Below are 15,800 nucleotides of genomic sequence, written 5' to 3'. Positions count from 1 at the left end.
TGTTAGTCGTTGGAGAGAGAGAGGATGGGAGGAAGATTATCTCCTCGCCATTAAAGTCAGCGCATTCCGTGAGCTGCTAGATGAAGGGATTTAATGGGATTGCGAACGCAGAGAAGATATCTTGGCGCGACGCGCGTAAAAGGGGCTTTGAGTGTGTTGATAGGTTAACAGGATTAAAGTGGACTCAGTGTGACTCTGCACGATGATACTTCTCTGTTAAGCCACTGTCCTCGCGAAAACGCGACCTGCAAATTTGCGAGCGTGCCGGGCAAAAGAGCGTGTAAATAAAAATAAGAGCGGAGGCGGAGGGGGTGAAAGGTGGCGTTGCGGAGTGGTGGAATTCCGCGGTCGGACTCAAACATGTAAATTATGCCGGAAAATATCATGTAAATGCGATTTGTTACGCGGCGCATTCACTGCGACGAGCCCAGAAAACTTTCAACTGCAAACCGGGTCTCTGAATTAATTTACCGGAGCGGTGTAATGTGTGCCGCGAGTACTTAACGCGACTTCAGCCGGTGCATCACATCGCACTGTATCTCATTATTGCTAAAACGTTACGGGTACGTACGGGATTATTCTGGTTTTTGAACGAACGCATAAAAAATAAATATGTCTCTTACTTGCGTTAAATTTCGCGTGGGATTACATTCGTATGATACGCTTATTATAATATTTTTTAACGTTCGATGTTAAATAAGTGAAAATTGCGGTTGAACAATTCAGTTAAAATTAAAGGGAAATTAGGTAAAAATGTTTAAACAATATCCTCCGGATAGTTTTCTGTGGGATATTTTTATTTATCTCTCCTCTGTATTTTCGCTACTGTTTTGAAACATTCGTTACATCTGTCGTCAATAATAAAACATTGTCTCGTCACGTAATATGACATATAGTGCTGTACTCCGACTCTCTATGTAGAGTTACTTTTCATACCTCAAGTTACCTGTCTCGTACCTTAGATCAAAGAATTCGCGTGTAAAATAAATACGACTGAGCGCTATCCATTTGCGAAATGTATAGGGAGACAACGTGCACATTTTTGATGCGAAACCCACCGAAGCGTGATCTTCAAAGCAATGAATCGATTTCGTTTCGCTCGTTTTACCGCGCGATTGTATTCGCTCAAGTTTATCCACCGAGAATGTACGTACAATGCGCATAAAGGATCCCTTACAAAGGCCGCCACATGTACAGGTATTTAACTCGATTAAGAGTATAATCGTTAATCTCTCGCTGCTGTTAATTCTATCTCACCCTCGTGCTATGCAACGATTTCGTGAGTTTGCAACGTTGAAAGAACGCGTTCGCAATTCACTTCGCAATGCCATTTATTCGATATTATACTGACATTATAAATATATACATTTTGTAATGTCAAACGTATCAAGAAAGGCCAATTATTTAATTAAAAATACATATAAACAGATAACATTGTTAATAATAAGCATTATGTGCGTATTGAATCTGTATGTAGGCGTTTGTACTTTTTGAAATACAAGTCTGAACTTATACAACCTACAAAATATATTAATTTACAAAAACGATAGAAATCCATTTATTTGTTTGATATCGCTGATTGTAAAACTTTTTTAATATAATTAACAATAACTACCATGTGTATGTAGATACAGATTGTACTTTTTAAAATATAAGTCTAAATTCATATGACATGCAAAATAATTTACAAAGAGCACAGAAATATGTTTATTTATTTGGTATTACTGATTATAAAACTTTTTTTACTGGACTAATAATAAGTATTATATGTATAAGTAGACGTTTATATATTTCATAATACAAGCCTGGATTTATATGATCATAAAATATAATATGATTGTAAAAATTTTTTTCTTAGAACTACGAGCTTAACCTTCTATGAGCCGAATTTTTTTATTATAAAAAAATTTATGCAATGTAAAATCAACAAATATCAACATATATAAATACAAATGAACAATGAATTCAGCAGTTTTAACGATTTTATTATAACGAATATTATGTTGTGTAACTTTGAAATAACAACGGCTTATAACGTTTGCACTTGTGTGTATAAAAGCTTAAGTATGGAATTCCATAATATAGTTTGTGTATGTTTGGCGTTAAACATAGATATATGTGTTGCATTTCAAACATTTTATTTTTGGAATCCCTTTGCATCTCGGCTTTTTGCAGCGTCCCCTCTCATCCAAAAAAATTAGCCAATGTGCTATTTCATTTTTTCGCGCGTCTTTCATTAGAAATATTGCATTTGGTCTCCTTAAATTAAATAAATTAATAAAATATCGATATATTATTATATGACTTGAAAATTACGAGCCCATAGAGGATTAAATTTTATTTGAGAATCATTGCGATACATCTTACCTGCCATAATCGAATCATAATCGAATAATCAAATTAATGAGGCTTGAAATGACTTCTTATTCGAATCTTTCATTTTAGTCATAAATCAAATATATCGTTGACCTTTTTACGATTTTAGGATCGCAACTAAATCTATGACGACTTTATGATATATGCCATTATTAGTAGCGAGGATAATTCTGAGAGATTAACATTATTGATAACTTGATTATTAATAAGCTGTCGACCTCTTAATAGAAATATCATGCGAGAAAAATAAACCAAATTTATCTCCACATGTTGAAGATATTTAAAAAATTTTATAAATCCGGAGAAATTGATTCCTTATAAAAAAAAGTAAGGAGATATAAATGCTTTTATGTTCATCTCTTTTACGTTCTCTCTAATAGTATTGAAATTTAATTAATTAGATTTTTTTCTCGGAAATACTTGCACGGATTACAATACGCCAGTACTTACTCGTGAGTTTCAAAAGAATACAGGGTTTGAAATATGCAAGCATTTCCCCTCTGCCTCCGGGAATCCTCTCGATCCTACGTTCTACCCTCTCGCCCCTTCTGTGCGGCGGATCAAACGCGCCTCTCGCTCACCGGCTAATGCAAATTTCACGTGTTCCAGAAGCATCGATCGCTTAATTAATCTGTACCGACGTAAACGTGGAGGGGAGGAGGGGGGGAGGGCAGCTGCCGACGACGCAGCTCCCCCGCGGCGCGGCGGTTTCCCAATGAAATCGAATTTTGCGAGTAATCTCGGGCTCCTCGCGAAGAGAGCCGTTCGTTCAATCGAATTGTTGCGTTGCGACGACAGAAAGAAAGGCGAATGAGAGGAAAATTCCGTCGTGTGCCGAGAAAAATATAAATAATATGATGTAAATGTACAAAATAAAAAGTCCATCAGAATAATAGTAAAAATAGATATATGTATATATGAGAAAATGTTAAGGCCGAGAGAGAGAGAAAGAACGGAAAGACAGAAAACATAAAAGGAAAGATTTTAACGTAGCGCGAGCTTTTGCGAATATTAAGCCGCGAAAGAATAATACCATATTCGTAATAAATGATTACATCATATAGAAGTACGACTAACTGGGACGAGAGCAAAAAATGAAAAGATGCGCGATGAGAAGGTGCGGAGCAAAGCGAGAGAGCGAAAGAAGCAGAGAATAACCGGCGAGAACGAGACGAAGATAAAGAGAAGAGAAGAGAAGAGAGAGAGAGAGAGAGAGAGAAAGAGAAAGAGAGAGAGGAAGTTTTGTCCGACGAAAATCCTAATAACCGACACCACGCGCCACCACTGAGGAACACCGGAAAACGACACCGCGCCGCCCAGACGCCGGCTAATGTCACAACCATCAGACACAAACGCGCGACCCTCGGCGAACACTAATTCGCACGGTCCAGCGACGCGGCTCCGATCAATCTGTCGATCGATAATATGCACGTTTCCTCCCCATCGGACTCAGACAGTTCGCGACGATAACGGAGGCACGTCCATATCCGTAGTCGGCTGGTGGAGATCTCCGTTCTCTCCGTTCTCTCCGTTTTCTCGAGCTACCACAGCAAGGATGTACGGTACTTACGATTACCGAGTCTTCTCCGTTCGCGTTCCCATCCTAGTCCTCTTCTCTCAGCAACACAACCTCCGAGTCTCTTCTAACGTTCCTTTCCCGTTCGTGTCGACGACGTAAGGGTCGTAAGGGATAACTGCGTGTGTGCATCCCGCGAATACGAGATGCTCTCTGTCGACACCGGGTGCAACGATTCTGTGTCCGATACTACGTGACCGATACGCTCCTCTTGGATGAACTGAGCTCTCCCCCCCTCGCGCCGGTCTGATATAGCACCCCCACCCCTCTAACGTTCCCCTAACGTTCCCCCCACCGACCAGACAACCCCTGCGCGCGAGACGTCGCCGTGGGGATGTTGGATCCTGGTGGTCCATCGAGGACCCAGCATTCCCCTCGCGTCCTTTCTCGCCCTCAACTCTGAGAGGGTGTGCGTGTGCATGTTTCTCTCTGGTGGGAGGAAGGGAGAGGCCGCGCATTTCTCGCCCCTTCTCACCCGTTCTTCGTCAGTCTACCGTCTATCTCCCTTTACCGAATGCCCTTCATCCATATCTCTCTTTCTCCCCTGCCTCTCCTTCCCTCTCTCGCGTTGCTGCTCCTTTTTTGCAACTGACGTTTGTTAAGATGACTTTCATTATCATAGCTGCCGGCTGGCCGCGTTGATCTCGTGCCACACCACCATTCTCATTCTCATTATTTTTATTCGCACTAATTTAGCACGCGCTTATTATTTTTATCTATAGATTTTTCTTACGACAACTTTGTCACAAATCCTTCGTCTTTCTTTTGTAACGTTTCTAAAGTAACTATTATTGAAATATATACAACAATTATTTAAATACATATTTATTCTGCCTTCTATAAATTTGAGTTGCAAATACGACACTATCATGATTTTAATAGATTTGCAGAAAGAAGTTCTTGGCGTCTTTGTCTCAAGATCTCGTTTAGATCATCTTCGATTCATATCGATACTCAATTAAAAGAATATTGTATTACATCATATTACTATAACTTTTATCAACAACTTGTATTTCAACTGTGTGTATGTATCGAATATATGTATTAAGCATCGCTTACTGATTATCTCTTTGTGCTGTTTTATGCGGGAGAAGTCACTTATTTTACATACTGCATCAAAATATATTTGCAACGACAATGAACTCGTGGTAGACTTAATTTTAACGCACGCTCACGCACGCAGATAATAAACTTCAGAGAAACGTATTATTCTGCATTATTAATAAACTATCACCTCCTTCCGCTTCCTAATTTTCTCCCTCTCTACATCCGCATATCATCTCTGATCTCTCTTTCTCTCTCTCTCGTTGCATATTTCTTGTTCACTCCGTTTAACGCTCTTTCTCTCTTCATTTCCGTCCGCCTTCCTTTCTCCAATCTGCTCTCTCATCCTCTCTGTCTCACATCTCTCTGCCGCTCCTTCTCTTTCATCTTTCCAACCCCTCAACGTCGCCCCTCTGCGTGTTCTGTCTCTTTCTCTCCTTTCTCCTCGACCCCTTTCCTCTTTCATCCCCTTTTGCGTTGTGTCCTAAATGACAATGCGAGAACTTCGTGGCTCAAAATCCCGCGCGGCTCACCGGAGCTTTTCCACGCTCTCTCGGACGGTGGCGAGCCAGAGCGGATGCAGACCGGTGCACAGCAAGAGAGAGAGAGAGAGAGAGAGAGAGAGAGCGAGAGAGAGAGAGAGAGAGAACAAGAGAGAGAAGGACCTTACGTGTCATGCCAGGAATGTCCCTCGGGGTCAAACCCACCGCTCGAGGGGCAGCCGACGACGAAGGGCCGCTGTAATAGACGCCTGTATACTCGGATTATCCACGATAAATATTTACGTGCTCTCGCGCGATGCGTTCGCTCAAAAGCGCAGTGTCGACCACCGAGTTGAACGGAAGCGCTTCCGTTATTATCAATGACTGGGTATTTTAACTGGGAAGAATGGCTACCCATCATTCTCTAAAACGCAATTTCTTCGCTTTTAAGAACACCATGAATTATTACAAATTGTTTGAATTTTTTCTTAACTTTTAGTCTCCTCTTGCTGATGTTTCGAAATAGAGTGCTACATGAAATATTAAATTGTGGTTTATATTTGACTTCTGCACCGAACAGAATTCAAATCCAGCGCCGAAACGCTCGTGTTTACTTTAACTTCGTTTGATAAGTTACATTCCAATTGATTTGCGAATTGTACCTGATCGCGTAATGAATACATAATTTACGTACTGATCGTAATAATCGCGAAGGTACCTCAACATAGGTATTTTACTTGTATCGAAATATTAAAGCTGATGTACGTAAATTTGTTGATTCATCATTGAGTTTTATATGATGGTCCATAAACGTACGGCCCTATTCAACGAGTAGCGTCTGTGAATCGGGTAATTGGCATACTTCGCGTATCCGGACATGGGTGTTAGAGCATAGCTGCCGATACCATGTAAAACATCAGAGCGCATAACAACGAATGCGTATGTCCGGTGTGCGATAATTGAAATAGTTTGCGGATTGGTCTTTTTACCGAAGTTGTGTGCAGTGAGTTATTATGTCACCGATGCATTTTTTTTCTGCGCAAAGCCAACTCGTAATTCATTTACAGCATTAAATGACGTTAATAAACATTTTATTGTATTCATTTCCGCTATGACACACCGCAATCAATCGTTATATCGCAATGTAATCAATGTAATGGAGTTAGAGTTGTTACAACCATGTATATTTGTCGATTATGCGGTAATCGCCTTTCGAGCGTTAACTGTGACAAATTGTTTTTGCGAGAAGCCATTGTGAGACAAACGGATCCGCGTAGAGTTCGTGTGCGGTATGTTGTATAAATCTCGATATGTCGCCCGCTCGTAAATCAATCGCGATAGTATTAAAAATGTGCGAAACTTTGGAAATGGCGCTTTCACGAGAGAAGGCACGAGCGGCGCGTGTCCGCTCGCCTTTCACACGACTCCGGATCTCCTGGGATCATCCCTGGGCAGACGTTTCAAACTTCCCGCGCGCTTTTTACTCCTCCTTTTCTTTTACGGCCTAACTCGTAATTCATGTGTGGCGGACCACACATCATACACTTGACGCGCATAAATATCATTATCTCCAGCAGGCCGCGTAACTCGATTTAGAGGCGGATCGGACTCGTCCCCTTCGCGTCTTCCGTTGCTCGGTGGTCCTATGGTGTCTCGCTCTCCGTCCCGCATCCATCGGAAGTGATTCATTTTTAATGTAATATTGAAAGATTGGAGAACGTGAATCTCACTTATATATCACCCACATACTGCGCATTAAAATCTTATTTTCGTATTTGCACAGATTCTACATTTTATTAAAGTAAGAAATATAATTCTATTGATAATATATATTTTTTTTAAATTATTTTCTTTTATATATTTTGATTTATATGATATAAAATTATATGCGAGAGTTTTAGTTTTTGTAAATATATGTAATCATTTTTGATTACTATAACTTTCGATATTTTATTTGGATATTTTTGTTAATATTCGTTATTTATAATGTAATTATATAAATATATATATTCTTATGGAGTTCGAAATGGTGTCATCGAGTTATTAAAGAATCAAGATTGTTCGAATTCAATTTGAAGGGCTTGGACAGTCGAGAATTAATCAACGCGTGGCAAATCCATGCTCCGACATACCAGATACATATAATCCAACTAGCGACCGAGGAAACATGACTGTATCAAGCGCAATGTATAACCGTCTACTATACAATTATTTACTAGCAGCCACCTGATCCTTGATAAATACTTAAATATATTCGTGTCTGCAACGAACAGTCCTTCAACTTTTTTTTACAAATTAAAGAGAATAAAAGAATAAAATATTTGTCGAAAACGTAGATAGTTTAGATTAACGATTGATCACTCAACTGGTTCAATATCATTCGATATTAATTTTCTTAAAATGCTCGTGTAGTTATGAAATTCACATACAGATGACCTTTTCATAAATTATACAAATATAGTGGAGAGAGAGGGAGAGAGAGGGAGAGAAAGAGAGAGAGGGAGAGAAAGAGAGAGAGAGAGAAGAGAAACAACTGCGAATTAATTTTCTCGTATAATTTCTCACATTTCAGCCCCTCAGAACTTACGTTACATAATTTAGTAGAAACAACCGAGTTGCATGATAGAATACAGCCGAGTTTGTAATCGCATAAAGCATAGTTTTCTCCGTGAATAATCTGTATATCATACGAGATAACGAATAAATGTAATATTATTATCATCAATAAATAAATTGAAAAAAGTGAAGAAATTCAAAAGTTTCACATTATGTGCTATAGCAATATCAGTCGCGATGATCGGTGACCAATAATCTAATCAACGAATCGGACGGTGGTGGTCAGCGATACGGTGTCAGGGCCGAGTCACCTGGAGCGACCTACCTGACCTCCGCTGCACGTACGTATAATGCGTGCGGGTGGCCGAGCACAGAGATATGCCGAGAGAGACGGAGAGAAAGATGAGGAGGGAGAGATAGAGAGAGAGAGAGAAAGAGAGAGACGGAGAGTCGCGGGGTGGAGGGTCAAAATCCCCTGGTCGTCTCCCTAGGAATTCCTCCCTGTGGCGGTGATAGAGGGATGGTACGTCGGGGGACGGGGACGTCACCCCTTTCGCGGCTACCCAAGTACCCCACCAGAGGTATCGCTTTGGTCCTGGTGAAGTCGGTGGGGATGTTGTCGTCATGACGACCGAACGGCGAATACAGTGGGGACGAAGCATAAGAGGGGCCCGACGGTGGCATTGATCGCTGCGCGCCCGTGGACCATCACGGTGGTGTTGCCACGGGTGTAGAAGGGGTGAATACGAACGTGCTCCCACTTTCCTCCCTCGCTCGCGCGCGAGAGAGAGGAGAGCGAGAGAAAAGAGAAAGCGGTCTCCGCGTGCGATTCTCTTGTATCGCACGCATTATGGACTTCGTATTCGTACGGAAGCATGCGTCCAAGTATGGACTTACGGGGTGCTTATGCGCGCCCCTCGAGCGAGGCGTGAATGATTCCGCGACGCGAGAATGTTGTATTCCAGCGGCGTGCAGACGTCGCGACGCGCGTGAGAGATGCGAAGATTTCGCCGCGGATTCTTGCCGTAGAGTATATAATCTCTCCATTACGATGTTTGTCGGGAACATAGTCTTTAAATATTTCAGTCTTGTTGGATAATTATAAAATATAAATATTTGTTTTTAAAAAATCTCAATAAATACGCAGAAAATCATTTAAATTATTCTGTTTAAGAAAATGTATCCAGAGATAAGACTGTAATGGAATAAATAATTAGCTGCTGATTAATGCATATTACATATAACATTAATTAATCATATATTTATAAAATTATGTTAATGTATGAATTCTTTTATTGATGGACATAAAGTAGCTTATTGGTACTGAAAAATATAAACAAAAGAATATTGTGCGTGTTATTGATAAAAATGAATCATATGGAAACAAAATGTTACAAAGGAATTAATAACAGTTGTGGGCAAGCTGTTAAATATATTTTCGTTTCAGCTTGTAATTTCATTGATCGTTAGTTAATATGATTTATGTCGATGATGGACGTTAATAAAATTGTGTAAAAACAATTTATATGAAAATATACCCGATGTTTCCATAAGTTTCTCCTTTATTCCTATTTCGCAATGCAAATCAACCCCGAGCTAGGAAACAGCAACAGTGTACTATCGCCACAGTATTATCAGTACGCTGCACTTTCGATTAGTAGCAATGTGTTTGCGCGCACATTCAATGAAGGCCGTCAGACCAACCGTCCCCAACTTTCGTCGTTTCATCGCGACCTTCGCTTTTTACGCGAAGATTCTAATCGCGCGACAAGCTCTTCAACGGTCGGAAGAAAAATAGATACCGACGAAACAAATTCCGGTTAACTCGCAGTCGTTTAAGCCAGAGTGCGGAAGCTTTATCGTGATCTCGGACGACATTATACTAGGATAAGGGAGGTTTTTAACGCTGTCGTAACCCCATTACGCGCCGCACCATCCCCTGGGCTCTTACCATCCCCATTTGGAACATGGACAGCGTGCGCGGGGTGGCACTGAGAAAGATAAAGATACAGAACGAAGCGCACCCCAATCTGGTATGCCCTCGTATTCTCTTCGTGTTACGTGACGTGATGTATTACGGAGATCATCGTGAAATACATTGATTGATGTATGCTATGCAATGCCATGAACTAGATTGGACATATCGGGATTTGAGAGAAATTATTTAAGTTAAGTGCGCGAGAGTAATGCAAGTTATCACATAACTTGCGATGCAAAACGATTTAGGACGTTGTTATGCGCAATAATATTTCAATATTACAAACCGCTCGGTTGTAAGATTTTGCATTTTACGGCAATTAAAATAACGATGAAGATAGAAGCAAAGTTAATGAAACGATGGCGTTCTACCAATGTAGAATTAACTTTAATCTCGGTTTAACTTATTTTTTATCATCTTCTAATTTTAAGAAAACAATGAAGACGGAATTAAACTTACAATTAGATTAAAATTAATTTACGTTGATAGAAATGGACATCAGACATTCTTGAAATCGACAATATTTTTATGGTAATCATTTCGACCAGACTTTCTACTAATACACGAAAATGACAGTTTTGCTGAAAAAAAAAGTATCCAAGAAATTAATTAAGCACAGATCTAAAAATAATTTTGTTAATCAAAATAATTATGTAAGACCTCAAGCTAGAATGTCAACAATTTTTGCAGCTCGTAATTATTTTGATGATTCAAATTATTTTCAGATCTGTGTCCAGCTAAATTTTTAAATACTTCAGCAAGATCGTTCTTTTTGACCTAACAGATTAAACATTCGCTTCGTGGATTAATAAGCAAAATTCTTTCCTGCTAACCGGTGTATCCAGACGTTGTCTACAGCGGTAAACATCTCCCTAACAGGTCGTAGGAGAATAATCCTTATATTTCCCGCTAGTATTGCACGGTCCTGTGCGAGATACAATTATTGCCGAGTCCAGCCGAGACGTACCGTGATCACGCGAATGCTCGACTTGAAACACAGCCTTCGAGCACGCACCAACTAACGAAGGGTTCAATAATATATGACTCCTTTCTGCGGCCACTGTCACTTTGTGATTATCCAATTGCAAACTGAAATTCACTTAGCAGTATCACTTTGCAGCGTGCCAAGAGGATTAAACAAAACAACAGCAAATAACAATAAAATTCGCGAGCAAACCTACAGTCGATAACAGACGCGTCGTGATCATCCCAGTATTACTGTCGATAATAAATTTCCATCTTCGCAACCGTAATAAATTTTATATAGATTTTGTTATATTTCTTCGAATAATACAAAGAATTTAGAATAAATTTTTTAAAAATAAAAATACAACGGAGGACTGTACACATAATTTGGTTTAATTATTTAATTTTCAATATCGAATACTTGTGAGAGCAGATTATTTTTAAATAAAATTTTTATGAAAACTCGAAATATATTATTATTGTTACTAATTAGAGAAATAAAACTCATACTCCAAAGTTGTCTGCTTATATATTACACTTTCAGCGCTAATTTGTAAAGTCTCTTTAATTTCAATATTGCTTTGTAATTAAGCTTCTCGTTCTGCGTAATAAGAAAGAATTCATCCTAAATATACATTCATTAAAGAACCCATGATCAACAGAAAACACGTAGTATTACGGCAGCGACGCATTCTGTAACATTTCACGATCATCATCATCGACTGCCTCTTCATCCGCGTGCGGTAGCGTAACCACTAATTAACGAGTCTTTTCCCCGCTGGCTTCTCGAATACCATCGAAGGCGAAACGACCGGCACAACCGATCGGGAGATCGGCAGTCGCAGCGGATGTGCGCGCACCTTTATAGCGCAACGACGACTTCATTCGCTCGTTCGTAACGGGCTATCGCGGCATTGGATTTTTTTCAGGTCCTTTGCTAATTAAAAAATTCCACGCGAAGTCAGATTTCCTGCTGGCGCGCCGTGCCACAGCGCGCACGAACGCTTATATGAACAAATCCAATACTGTAGCCCACCCCAAACTTTCTCTCTCTCTCTCTCTCTCTCTCATCTCTCCCAACGCGTATTTAATTCGTCTCGGGCACTCGCGGACGCAAAGCGGAAGCATTAGTGGTCTACCACGAAGAGAACATTGTCGTAGTGTATTAAAATGTTTGTTTACCCATCGGGCTATCTGAGGTCAGTTTATCGGTTCAACTACGTAATCATTTATCCATTTTCTTTCGGAAATTAGAAATATAGTTATTTTTTTGGGAATAAAAATTATCGTACTGTGTCCTACTTTTATTATATTATTCTTATTTCTTATACTGTTAAATAATTCTCATCACAACTCCGGTATTTTTTATATCATTGTACTCATTTTTTGCATTTCTCTTTGTTTTATTAGTTTATTATAATTTTCTTGTGTATGATTATGAATCATGTTTCGTATTCTTACTTAGAAGGCTCACCCTAAAATATTAATGAACGCTTTATCTATTTATCTATTTATTTTTTTTACCAAATTTATACACCGAAATCCACATTTCTTCTCGTAGGCTGTAGCACAAAATGCATAAGCTAACATAAATGACATAAAGTCGTTTGGACCAATGAATATGTTATACAAATCAATATGATGATCTTTATGCTAGATGTTTTATCGGTCCATAGTTTTACACTAAGCAATGCTGTGTTCAAGCATTTTGCTACACTGAAAACAAAAAATATCAATTTCAGAGAAATATTTCTTTAAAATTAAGATATTTTTTTTCAGTGTAGCATAAAACCGTCTGAACCAAATAAATACGTTATGTAAATCAATAAGGTGACTTTATGCTAGATGTTTTATCGGTTCATACAGTTTTATACTAAGCTATGCTATGCTCAAGCATTTTGCAATAGTTTTCATTCTCGATTTAAACGAAAGTGAAAGAGTTCGCATCAACCTATTGATACTTCAATCCGGTTTCAGAGGTCTTTTTCTCCCATTTACGCAATAAAAAGACGCGTGTGGAATTTTCGTACTAGGGTTTATCCTGCTTGGTAGAGATAGGCACGCATGGAACGCTTCTCAGGATGCGCATACATGTACTCGTCAGATCGTGGATCATTTTATTGCGTAAGACACGCGACACGTTCAGGGTTCAAGCCAACGTTCGTTTTCTCATTACATCATGCGATCGTCAACGCGATTCTTAATATCGCGAGCAATTATTCGACATACGCGGACTTGCACGCGGCGTGGTTTTATCTTTATTTCGACATAACGGCCGACGGCACGTCAAGGAAATTAACCGCGGAATTCGGCCGCCACGGCCGCGGAGGATATTTACGCGGCTCGAGAAGGCGGGGGAGACGACGCGCTTGTTAAACATTTTTTAATTAAATTCAAATCGATCGCGCCAGCCGATGCATGCCTGCTCTACGTGGCAGAACGTGCGGTGAAAGGAACGGCAGCGGGACGGGGTTGCGAAGCGTTTCGAGATCTTCTTTTTTTGGCGGACGATTCGATATTCGCCTGAAAATATCGCTGACCGATGAAAACTGTATTTGGTAAACTGAATTTTCGAAAAGGCAGATAACAAATAATATCGTGTTACATCGTGCATTCTATCATAGACACGTGGTTTTTTTTTTAAATCTATTTTCCAAGAAATATTTATCTTCACGAATTTTCCCAGACACATAAATATTATTTCAAAAAGTGGCATTTTCCCCGAGGTACATTTATTATTGGCACTTACAGTATCCTCCGCATCTACGTGTCAGTTTTAGCTACCGAGCCATGTACTTCGAGAATATGTATATTCGTCATGGCGGAGCCAGGCAATACTCGACGCGATCGCGTCTTTTCTACTTAATCTTTCACCTCGGTAAATAGGGATGAAAGGAAGTAATTTCCAATCGAGACTGCCTGTGAGGGCTGCGCACCTCGCGAGTCCCAGGCTCTTTATCGCCCACCTCGAACGTTTGCGCGTGGCGAACATCACGAGAGAGAGAGGCTGTTTGAGATGCGCGACGCGAATGTCGGCGATGAACAGCAAATGCTCGCTCTCTCACTGCCAATGAAAATCGGTCAGCTAATATCGATACTTCATTCCATGAGGTAGGTCAGCGTTGCACGCGTAACGAGCAATAGTTGTGTATGTAAGGCTACAAGCGGAAGGAAAATCGAGGCCGCCGGATAGATGAATCGACACAATTGTCCCCCAACAAAGTTAAATTATTGTCAAATCAGTTAAAAGACGACGATAATATATATTCGATGAAGAATTGATCAATGCAACTGTACTGATACCTGTACTGATGACCTAAGCGTTACGATTTTTATTGACAAGGACAGGATCAGAAATCAGGAAACGCGATTTTAAAAATTTCTCTTTGATTTCCAACAATGAAAACTAGTTAGATTAAAAATATGAAAAATTAATATGATTTAAGAATGTTAATCTTTAGAGAGCAGGCGTCTATTTTAAAAATGTTACAGCTTTTTCTGAGTTTTATTATTAAGATTTTATTAAGATTTATTATTATTTCATTATACTCTTTATTTCAAAATACTACAGATACTGTTTCAATTCTATTGATGATTTTTCCGTTCTATAAAAGTTAATAAAAAAATTGAGAATTTTTCTATATCTATATGGATGCAAAGATTTAATTATCTATGTAACTATCCTAAAACAAGTGAATAATATTGAATACTAAATTATATTGGGTACAATTATGTAATAATCAGTAGTGTTATTAGATCGTTTCAAATTTATCCAATGATCACGAATGTTCGATTTCACTTTGTACATAAACCTATTTCTCGTTTAATCTATTTTTATGCAATCATCACGATTACGACGCGCTTGTGCATTTGAGCTTATTCATGCAAACTTAACATAGCGGTATTGATAATTTTGTGGATCGTCTGTTACTGACGTATACTGCAGTGGATGAATTGTCGCGTGGAAAGGAGGCCACGCTTGAAATCTCATTAACGCGACATCCTAATTTAAAGTTATGCCGATCTATGTGAATCACTTCGGTCTATCTAAATTACTAACCGTCGTATCTACATTGTTCATGAGCAATCGTGTTATCTCAACCCGTCCAGTGATGTTCCTTTCACTTCCTCATTAGAAAAATTACAAATGGAAGCTTCGTCATTTTAAAACAATTTGCAAGTAAACGTATACAGGTACAATTTTCAACATGTTTTACATCGATTTTAGATAAGAGAACAATTGATTTAATATAAAGTAAGTTTAGGGAAAAGCGATTTTCCAGGTGTAGACAATGTTTCATGAACATAATTTAATTGCACAACGAGATCTTCGGGTACTCGCACCTCGACTTTCCACAAGTTCGTGTTAATTTCCGCATAGAAAGGGGGACTCTGCGAATATAGAGTACGCTTCGACGCAGAATCAATTATGTGCAACAATCGAACTTTCCTTCATGAACGAATGAGGGAAATATATTCCAACTACGGAACAGTTTCTGTTTTAAAAACTCTTCATACTCTGTTGGACGAAATATTTGCAAATTAAATTGTTCTGTCAACGAGAATGTATTGCACGTTGATAAACTATAGCTGCATTGTAGACAATACGTTATTTAATGCGACCTTTCCATAGTTTATTAAGCGCATTGCGCGCTCAAATTTATTTTTGCGTAAATGCGTGTAAGAGTGATAGAATAGCATATAGAAAAAACCTAATGCAAGACGTAAACAATAAGTGAATCCGCCATTTACAGTAAAGACTGTAAGGCAATAATTACTGCTTGTATCTTACCATTTACGTTTTATGGTGTGTCATAGCCGT

The 15,800-nt window shown here is 39.2% G+C and overlaps 1 protein-coding gene across 2 annotated transcripts in view; it reads right to left on the bottom strand.

Moving 5' to 3' along the window:
- LOC105145679 (uncharacterized) overlaps positions 1–4,207 on the bottom strand; it is an 83,273-nt gene extending 79,066 nt beyond the window's left edge. For both annotated transcript variants that reach the window (XR_015547648.1, XM_087414199.1), the window contains exon 1: positions 3,947–4,207. The gene's annotated coding sequence lies outside the window, so the exon portion shown is untranslated. The remainder of the gene's footprint in view (positions 1–3,946) is intronic.
- Between the last annotated feature and the right edge of the window lie 11,593 nt (positions 4,208–15,800).

The sequence above is a fragment of the Acromyrmex echinatior genome, chromosome 15 (genome assembly GCF_024713525.1).
Source record: "Acromyrmex echinatior isolate Ae372 chromosome 15, ASM2471352v2, whole genome shotgun sequence".
NCBI lineage: Eukaryota > Metazoa > Arthropoda > Insecta > Hymenoptera > Formicidae > Acromyrmex > Acromyrmex echinatior.
Note: the sequence above shows the minus strand (reverse complement) of the source record. Positions and strands in the feature narration are given on the sequence as shown.